The following is a 10,382-nucleotide window of genomic DNA, read 5'->3' on the forward strand; positions in this document are numbered from 1 at the left end:
ACTTCCACCTGGGAAAGAAGTGGAAAATGACCCAAATCCCTGGGCCCCTGCTCCCTGCAGGGGACCTGGAAGAAGCTCCTGGCTTCAGATTGTCCCAGCTGTGGCCATTGCAGCCATTTGGGGAGTGAACCAACAGATGGAAGATCCTCTCTCTCTCTCTCTCTCTCTCTCTCCCTTTAAAATAAATAAACAAATCCTCTTTAAATTAAAAAAAAAAAGTAGTTGCACATGTTTTCTTTTAAAACCATAAACAGCTGAGTCATTACCACGCACCAAGTCATGAAAGAAGCACTTCACATCCCTATCATCTCTTATCATATAAATAAATAACCGTGACCGGTCACATAAACAGACTCCAAGCAGATTACGGGCTGAAGGAAGACAGTCCGAATGGAGGCACAGGTCACTTGCTTACCCAAGAATTCCTGCTACTCTGTGGGCCTGGTACTGAAGCGTTAAGTCCCTTTTGCTGTTCGCTGCTTCTTTTTGTGCCTACTGCCTGAAGCAACCCTTATGCGTTATGGCGCTTTCCTGCCACCAGGTGGCAGATGTTGACCATTTTTGCCTTTTTTTTTTTTTTTTTTTTTTTTTTTTTCACACCAGTGCAACTGCAGAGGGAGAGACAGAGATCCCATCAGCGGGCTCACTCTCCAAATAGCCACAAAGGCCAGGCCAAAGCTGGGAGCCAGAAGCAAAATCCACGTCTCCGATGTGGGTGGCAGGAACCCAGTTACTTGAGCCATCACTGCTGCCTCCCTGGGTCTGGCTGGAGTCAAGAGCCAGAGGTAGGAGTTGAACCCAGATATCCCAATGTGGGACACGGGTGTCCCGAGCAGCGTCCTAACCACCAGACCAAACATCCTTTTAATGTCCCTGGCAGATACAGATACTTCCTCTCCTTTGAAGCCCTCACGGTCAGCGCCATGCTGGCACAGAGTGAAAATCCAGCACCCAGCGAGGTGTGGACGTAGAGTTTTGGTTTTCTAAGATAAAGTCCACCTGTTGCATAACAGTGTGCACATACTTAACACTTCTGATCTGCGTACCTGAAAGTGGCTATGATAGTAAGTTTTACTATTTTTTTTTTTTTTTATTTTTTTGACAGGCAGAGTGGACAGTGAGAGAGAGACAGAGAGAAAGGTCTTCCTTTGCCGTTGGTTCACCCTCCAATGGCCGCCGCGGCCGGCGCGCTGCGGCCGGCGCACCGCGCTGATCCGATGGCAGGAGCCAGGAGCCAGGTGCTTTTCCTGGTCTCCCATGGGGTGCAGGGCCCAAGCACCTGGGCCATCCTCCACTGCACTCCCTGGCCACAGCAGAGGGCTGGCCTGGAAGAGGGGCAACCGGGACAGAATCCGGCGCCCCGACCGGGACTAGAACCCGGTGTGCCGGCGCCGCTAGGCGGAGGATTAGCCTAGTGAGCCGCGGCGCCGGCCCAAGTTTTACTATTTTTAAAATAGTAAGTTAAGCCTTTCTTCACCCAAACTGCACTCCAACACAGCACTCACCACCAAGGCGTTATGCTTCTGTAATTTTTTTTTTAATTTTTATTTATTTATTTGAGAGGCAGAGTTACAGACAGACAGAGGGAAAGACAGAGAGAAGGTCCTCTGGTTCACTCCCCAAATGGCCACAACGGCCAGAGCTGGGTCGATACAATGCCAGGAGCCAGGAGCCAAGAGCTTCTTCAGGAGCCCAAGGACTTGGGCCATCTTCTGCTGCTTTCCCAGGCCATAGCAGAGAGCTGGATCGGAAGTGGAGCAGCCGGGTCTTGAAGGGGAGCAGTCATCATTTCTATCAAAAGTAATAACAGGCGTTAAGCAGGTTAAGGTTAAGCCTCCGCAAGCACCCCATATAAGCGCTGGTTCAAGTGGCTGCTCCACTTCCAATCCTCTGCTAATGTGCCTGGGAAAGTAGTGGAAAACGTACATCCCTGAAACCCACATAGGAAACCTGGCTTCTGGCTTCGGAAGATGTCTGTCTTTCCCTCCCTCTCTCTTTCAAATAAATAAAAATTAGTGTTTAAAATAATAATACAAAATTTAAAAAGCAGACCCCGCACAGGACAGTTTACAGAAGCACAGAGAGGTATACACTGCGGTCTGCACCACACAGCAAGTGGGAGCCAGGGCACGCATAGAGCTGAAACCAAGGGACACCGCAATCAGTGCCCAGTCCCGGTGGGTGAGGCTGGACCAAGGGCACACTGCCGCCCGCGCCGGGTCTGACCCAGAGAGGCAGCGACAGGCGAGAGTCCTGCCGCCCAAGGCAGAGCCCCACCTGAAATCACACCCGCAGGTGCCGGGATACAGCCTGGGAGACCCTTGGTAGTCAGGCAGCCGGGAGGCCAGGATCTCAGACCAGTTCTGGGCACCTGTGAGAGGCCCCCCGAGCAGCACTTCTACTTAGGGAAGGAAGTCTTAAGACTTTTCAAATCTTTCAAGGTGCCTGTTCTGGAAAATGGACACACGCCACCTCCTGTGGGACCAGCAAGAAAACGACTGACTAAAACGCAGCTGCAGGTGGCCAGGTCTCTGGCGGCGCGAGGGCCGGAGTCTCGCTCCCCTGACCCAGCCTTCCTCCGCACCCGCGCAGAAACGCAAGCCCGCAGTTCCTACTTCCACCAGCAGGGGGCGCAGCCTGCTTCTTTTCCTGGCTTGCGCAGGCTCTGTCCCCACCCTGGGGGTTTTCCCAGGGCTAAGGGGACCCCTCACAGCTTCGCCGCTATCAGGAGCAAATCTATCAAGCTTTGGAAGAAACAGGAGCAGCGAGAGCTTGAATGGAAACCTCGCCTCGGACAGTGGGAGCTGCAGGGGGGAGATGTTAGGGTGTGGGTTCAGGGAACTATTTTGGGGAGGGGGTCATTTATCCCAGCTTTGTAAAGGAAGGTAATGTTTATCCCAGCTTTGTAAAGGAAGTCGACTCCTGACTGGAAATCCTTAGCGAAAAGAATTGGCGCGAATGTAACGACTGGCATTTAGGGGTGGTTTTCTTTTTGTGGGCATTTTAAAATCTATATACAAGGAAAGGATCGAATTTGGGAAACAAATGTAGAGGACAACACTGAAAGATGGCATGGAGTGGGTCCACCGGGGCCCCGCCCCTGCTGTCAGTAACGGTGACGTCAGCAAGGGTGCTGCCCTGCCCTGACTTCAGTGACTCGTCCGGAGTGGGGGAGGCCAGCGGGCAAGTGGACGTGGTCTGGGCAAGGCCTGCGACCCCGTAGGAACGCAGCAGATGGCGAGAGCACGAGACGGACCGCAGCCAGCCTCTGCTCGGGGTCTGGGGCACACGAGTCCCAGGAGGCCGATCCGGGACACGCGGTTCTACTTTCTTATCCAGTACTTACGGTCCGCAAACCGACCGTTTCTCAGCACAAGCCAAGACAAACCACAGTCAGCTAGCAGAGAGAATGAAAGAAAACAGCCTGCTTGAATTAGCCAACAAGAATACACGTGGCATAGGCATACGAAGGAATGCACAAACCGCTATGTGAAGGTGGCTTTAAAACTGTGTGGAGGAACTGGCTCCTTGGGCAAAGCCACCGTGGTGATGCCGGCATCCCGTATCGGAGCGTCGGTTCCAGCCCCGGCTGCTCTGCTTCCGATCCAGCTCCCTGCTAAAGCTCCTCGGAAAACAGAGGGAGATGGCCCGAGTGCCTGGGCCCTCCGCCAAAGAGGCTCCTGGATCCGGGCTTCGGATCTGCTCAGCTCAAGTGGAGGTGGCCATTTGGGGAGTGAACCAGCGAATGGAAGATCTCTGTCTCTCCCTTTCTCATTCTCTCCCCTCTCTCTCTCTCTCTGACTCTGCATTTTAAATAAAATAAAATAAATCTTTTAAAAAAGAATGAGACAGAATAGTCACCCGCAGCCAGCTGGGATGCCACTGAAAGAACCAGCAGCTGGACCGCAGAAGGCCGCGCCCTCCTCCCCCTTGGGAGCCGGCCCCTGGGCAGGGCACCTGTCCCCAGGTACCAGGCGCTCCACCTGCTCCAGCAGCTCCACAGCCATTGTCTCTGATGCACAGCACCCAGGGAGAAACACGGAGAGCCAGACCCTCTCTTGCTGGGATCTACACCCTAACACAGAGCAGGAGCCCTGGCCCCGGGCCCATGCACTCCACCCCTGCCTGCCCCGGTGCCCACAGGAGTCTGCCAGCAGCAGCAGGCTGTTGGCTGGGCCCACAGCCGGCCCAGGCCTGGCCCAGGACCAAGGGCCTCTGAACGCCGTGGCCCCTCTTGGAAGCTGCTCGGGTTCCAGGCCCGGTTGCTGCTGTTTCTCTCTCCCTGCACAGTCACAGAAGAGGAACATGGCATTCTTCTCTGCCTGCTTGATCAAAAATCCCAGGATTGAGTAAAAAATACAAAGTTTTATTTATTTAAATGGGACAGTGACAGAGGGAGGGAGAGAACAGAAAGAAAAGAAACAAACGAACAAACAGACTCTCCCAGGTGCCAGCTCCGCCGGGCCTTGTGGAGACGAGCCGCCTCGGTGCCTTGGCGGTGTGGCTCTAAGTGCCTCGGAGACGATCCTCACTGGCCAGCGCTGCACTGCCTGCACACTGACACCCAGCCAGACCTCAAGAACTCTCTTCCCCCACCCAGTGCTCCCCTCCAGCCAGCTGCCCCCCGCCCAGCTCCACGCTGGAAGTCCCGGTGCCGGGCAGGGGGCTACCTGTGATAGGAGCCTCTTTACCCCTTCTGCCTTTCAACTTCTGAGTGCCTTATAAAAGTGGCGCTATGCAGACAGTAGACTGTTAGGATTCAGTAATAACTACTTTCAGGGCCGATGTTGTGATGTTGCAGGTTAAGCCACTGCTGGCGACATGGTCCCAGCTGCTCTATTTTTTTTTTTTTTTTTTTTGACAGGCAGAGTTAGACAGTGAGAGAGAGAGACAGAGAGAAAGGTCTTCCTTCCGTTGGTTCACCCCCCCAAATGGCCGCTACAGCCAGCGTGCTGCGCTGATCTGAAGCCAGGAGCCAGGTGCATGGTCTCCCATGCGGGTGCAGGGCCCAAGCACTTGGGCCATCCTCCACAGCACTCCCAGGCCACAGTAGAGAGCTGGACAGGAAGAGGAGTGACCGGGACAGAATCCGGCACCCCAACCGGGACTAGAACCTGGGGCGGAGGATTAGCCTAGTGAGCTGCTCTACTTTCAATCCTACTAATGCACCTGGGAAGGTGGAGGAAGATGGCTCAAGGGTTTGGGCCCCTGCCACCGACATAGGAGACCCAGATGGAGTTCCTGGTTACTGGCTTTAGCCTGGCCCAGGCCCAGCCACTGTAGCCTTTGGTGAGGGAACCAGCAGATGGAAGATCCCTCTCTCTCTCTCTCTCCATCCCTCTCTCTGTGTCATTCTGCCTTTCAAATTAAAATAAATCTTTAGGGGCCGGGGCTGTGGCTCAGCTGGTTAACTCCCTGGCCTGAAGTGCAGGCGACCCATATGGGCATCGGTTTGAGTTCCAGCTGCTCCACTTCCGATCCAGCTCTCTGCTATGGCCTGGGAAGGCAGTAGAAGATGGCCCAAGTCCCTGGGCCCCTGCACCTGCGTGGGAGACCCGGAAGAAGCTCCTGGCTTCAGATCGGCGCAGCTCCAGCTGTTGTGGCCAGTTTTGGAGTGAACCATCAGATGGAAGACTTCTCTCTGTAACTCTGACTTTCAAGTAAATAATAAAATAAATCTTTAAAAATAAATAAATAAATCTTTAAAAATATTTTCACAACTATATCTGCTATAATAAATGTTTTTATAAAGTCTGATATCTAAGATTTAAATTACTACCTAAATTGTGTGGGCTTTTTTATTTAAAGATTTATTGATTTATTTGAAAGTCAGAGTTACAAAAGAGAGAGAGAGAGAGAGAGAGAGAGAGATCTTCCATCTATTGGTTCACTTCCCAGATGGTTGCAACAGCCAGGGCCGGGCCAGGCCGAAGTTAAGAGCCAGGAGCTTCTTCCAGGTCTCCCACATGGGTGCCGGGGCCCAAGCCCACTGCTCTCCCAGGCCATAGCAGAGAGCTGGACCAGAAGTGGAGCTGTGGGGACATGAACTGGCCCCCATGTGCAACGCCAGTGTCTTAAGTGGTGGCCTCCAGCACCTGAATTTTAAAAGTATCACTGAGGTGCCCCTAGCAAATGCATTTGTAAAATCCCCTCAAGCCTTGCACGTTACTTTTGGGGACTCTGCACTAAACTTCAAAAGAAGAGAATAAATGGCAGAGTGAGTGCTGCGGCATAGCGGGTAAAACCTGTGGCACCAGAATCCCACGTGGGCGCCAGTTCGAGTCCTGGCTGCTCCACTTCTGATACAGCTCTCTGCTATGGCCTGGGATAGCAGTAGAAGATGGCCCAAGTCTTTGGGCCCCTGCACCCATGTGGGAGACCCAGAAGAAGATCCTGGCTCCTGACTTCAACCTGGTGGCCATTTGGGGAGTGAACCAGCAGATGGAATTCTCTCTCTCTCTCTCTCTCTCTCTCTCTCCCCCCCCCCTTTCTCTCCCTCTCTGTAACTGTGTAACTGTGACTTTCAAACAAATAAACCTCAAAAAAAAAAAAAAAAAGGCAGAATTAAATGGCATTGGGAAACGTGTGCTCCTTCCGTCTTGATAAAAATGAATCTGCAGCCCAAGCTCTGCCGAGGTCCAGATAGGAGCGTCTCAAAGCCGGCAACAAGGAACCGCGGGGCCTGCGAGCAAGGGGGTATTTCTGTCTTCCCAGAACCGCACACCGTCCTGGGTTAAGTGCTGGCAGTGGGTCGCGGCTTCAGTCAGCCGAAGCGTCAGCTGGAGACCTACAAATTCCCAGGCCCTGACGTTCAACAAAGCTCTCATTTGTTCCTCCTGACTTCCTGCTCACCAGCCTCTGCCCTGGAGGGTCCCCGGTCCCACCCCCTGCCCACCCCCCCATCCACCCAGCGGTGGGCACTCCCCCAACAAGACCCTGTGGCGCCAGCCTGGGGAGAGCAGACAGAGCGCAGGCCCTGGCCACCCCTCCGCCTCCTCCCACCAGCCCGGCACTTGCCTGGCACCAAAACAGATGACTTCATCCGCGGGACCAGCTGCTATCAGCTGGCCCGGCCTCCGGGGCCAGGAGCGAGTGGGAGCCCCGAGGCGGGGGGCCAGCCGGGGCTCTGCAAAGTGTCAGCCGCAGCCTTCAAGCCTTTTCCCAGAGCCCCCTCTGCCCCGGCCAGCACTGCCCCTGCACGTGGCCACTCCCCCAGGCTGACCGCCATCCTCCTCTGCACTGCCCTGGGGCACACAGCAGCTGCCAACGGAGGACAGCAGACGTCTCCCCCACAGTCCACCCCTTCCTTCCTTCCTTCCTTCATTCTGTCCTCGTGAAAGCTCTCTGTCCCCGCCAGGTTGCTTCCTACCGGACACGGGACTGGCAGCACCGTGTCCCCTCGGGGGCCCAGCGTGTGGGTCCTCGGCTCACTTCCTGCAGGCTGGCATGTGACTACGGGAGCCCTCGGGAGCACGGGGAGACCTGCTCACGTGGGCACCGGCCCATGGAGAGAGCTGGGCCTGCCGGCCCCCCTCACTGCTCTGGTGGTCTGCTGCTGGTCTTTTTGTCCGTCAGGCCCAGTGCAGAATGGGTTCGTGTTGTCACCTCCAACAGGACAGATGCTGGAGTGAGTGACCTGGCCTCTCTAGACTTTGGTTGTTTCGTCTGTAAATTGGGGGGGAGGGGTATAACTGTTGCTATCTCAGAGCGCTGTTGCAGGGTACAGGTGGATTAACAAATGCCTACCATGCCCAGCCTGTGTTGGCACTGAACACACCATGAGCTGTTTTTGCCCATCGAGTCTGTCTGGCGGCAGTGGTCTCTCTGACATGGAGGTCAGGGTCAGGGGCTCGGCCTCTGCCGGGCTTCCTCAGCCTGCACCTGTTTGACCGCCTTGCCCTCTTGGTGCTAAAATGAGGACCCTGGGACCTTCAAGGCAGCCCTGGGCTTCCACCCAAGGGGCCATAGTGTGTCCTGAACCAGAACAGGATACACTGGACCCGCCAGCCTCTAGCACTTCACTACCACTGGCTTCAGGAACCTTGCGATGAAGGAGCGGGCTTTGTCCAGTGTCAGCAGAGAGCCCTGGAGTGCCTGTCCCGCACCCCAGAGCAGGGGGGTGCCAATGACGGGGAGTGCGCACCCCCAACATTAAGTGCCTTGCCTGCACCGCCCGACAGCCACTTCCTGCGCATCTCCGCGGTGCCTGCCAGCGCCCTCCATGGAGCCCTGGACTCAGCGCCTCTCTGCCCACAGTTGCCCCCAGGATGGGCAGGGCCTCTGCTTATGTCCCCTCACGATGTGGCCCCAGTGGCCAGGGAGAAGCCAGGAGCTGGAAGAGCTTGGACATGGCTTCTTGTTACATTTCACACTCACAGATTTAACACTCACGTTGACACCCATCACCAAATCAGACTTCTGAGGCCTTAACTGCTTCTTTTAAAAAAATACCATTTGCCATTTTTTTAAAAAAGATCTATTTTATTTGTTTGAAAGGCAGAAAGAGAGAGAGAAAGAATGAATAAGAATCTTCCACCTGCCCATGTATTCCCCAAATGGCCCCAAAAGCCAGGGCTGGGCCAAGCCAAAGCCAGGAGCCTGGAACTCCATCTGGGTCTCCCATGTGGATGGCAGGGGCCCAAGCACTTGGGCTATCTTCCCAGCTTCCCCAGGTGTTTTAGCAGGGAGCTGGATCAGAAGAGGAGCGGGCAGGACTTGAACTGGTGCCCGTAAGGGACGCAGTATCTCAGGCAGCAGCTTAACCCCCGGCACCACACCGGCCTGGCTTCCTGTGCCTTCCTGAGGCTTCCCCTCCCCATTCCTTGCCTTTCACACATGTTGCCGCCCCACAACACCTCCCTGTGCTCCAAGAGTGCGTTCTCGTCTCCATCTCCTGCTTCAGAGCACTAAGAACAAGGAGAGCCCACAGCCTGCTCCAGGCCACACGGCTTGTTCCGGAGTTGGAACCAGACCTGCAGGCTGCACCCTGGACAGCAGCCCCGTGTCCATCAGGCCGGGCTGCTCCAAGGCAGGAGGTTCGCCCTCTCTCTGCAGGAGATGCTGGGCAGGGTGCAGGCAGCGAGGCCTGAGAGCCGCGGGTGGGCTGAGGACGCTGCAGCACCGCCTGCCGTGCCTGCTGAGGACCTGCCACTTATGTCCCAGACACCAAGACCCTCCAGGCCGTCTTCGTTGGAGACCACGTTAAATGCTAAGAATGGGTACTGGCGCGAGTGTCGGTCAGCGGGGACTGCCGTGACTTGCTGGGAATAGTGAAAGCTGAAGCAACCTTTTTAGAAGGCAAATGGACTCCACTGTTCAAAGCCCTTGAAAATCTTGGCCACCAAAAATGCTCCCAGCCATCCTCCTCGACCCTTCCCACTCATTCCCAGCCTCACATCTCGCTCAGACTTCTCAACCCAACTCCAGTCCCTGGCTCAGCACCTCGGCCTCACTCCTGCCTCTGCCTCTGCTCTTTGTGTTGGACGTTGAACCCTAAATTCATTGTGGAATTTTGGCTGGGACCCACCTCTCTGACTCTTCCCCAGGGCAGGCAGTCTCTGGTAGGATGCATCAGTGTCTCACCCTCTCGCCGCTGCGGTGGCGAGCAGCCCGGCCTGGTTCCCATGGACACGGCCTGTGGTCAGGATGCTAGATCTCTGCTCCTGAGACCAGATCCTGCACTTCCTGGCCCTGCAGCCTCGGGCGAGTCATTTAACCCACGCTGGGCTTCCCCTTCCTCCTTGGGGACAGACGCGAGGAGCTCTGTCCCGCAGCCTTCCAGTGGTGAGGATGGAATGAGCTCGTCCGAGTGGGCGACCCCCACACTCTGGGCAGTCCCAGCCCTACAAGCAGAGTCTCCCCAGCACTGGATACAGGAACAAGGAGCAGCCTGCTCCTGGCCTTGGGTCAGGGCAGAACTGCCCGCCTCTCAGAGGGAGCAAGGGCCCCTCCCTCCACAGCTGGTCCCCTGTGTGCCGTCCCCGGAAGAAGGGACTTCACATGGATTTCAACAGCAACTAGATCCACAGGACCAAGACCTTAAACGTCACACATGGCATTGGGGCCCCCACGGGGGGCGTGGCCTGCAATTACAATGCTGGAAGGGGTCTGGAAGCTCCAGCAGCCCAGGGAGCCTTAGAGGGCAGGAATGAGACTTACTGTTCTTTGTATTCTCAGGGACTAGCAGGGTTGGATGCAGTGGGGGGACAGGGGGTGGAGGGAGCAGAGCAGGGAGAGGGGGACCTGTTCCAGGCGCCATTCTGTCTCCGTTAATGGGAGAAAGAGAGGAAAGAGGCGTGCAGCCCCACGGTCCATCCACTGCCAACAGCAGCTTTGCCACCCTCCCTTCCTGGCACAAGGCCTCGAGGCGCCTGTGGTTGTCC

General features: G+C 55.7%; 1 long non-coding RNA gene across 1 annotated transcript; it reads right to left on the reverse strand.

Moving 5' to 3' along the window:
• Positions 1–1,529: 1,529 nt before the first annotated feature.
• Positions 1,530–7,163, reverse strand: LOC138848447 (uncharacterized). The gene is made up of 2 exons (XR_011386235.1): positions 7,018–7,163; positions 1,530–1,791 (listed from the first exon to the last, which is right to left on the reverse strand). It is a non-coding gene; the product is annotated as an uncharacterized lncRNA (long non-coding RNA).
• Between the last annotated feature and the right edge of the window lie 3,219 nt (positions 7,164–10,382).

The sequence above is a fragment of the Oryctolagus cuniculus genome, chromosome 2, assembly GCF_964237555.1.
Source record: "Oryctolagus cuniculus chromosome 2, mOryCun1.1, whole genome shotgun sequence".
NCBI classification, from domain to species: domain Eukaryota; kingdom Metazoa; phylum Chordata; class Mammalia; order Lagomorpha; family Leporidae; genus Oryctolagus; species Oryctolagus cuniculus.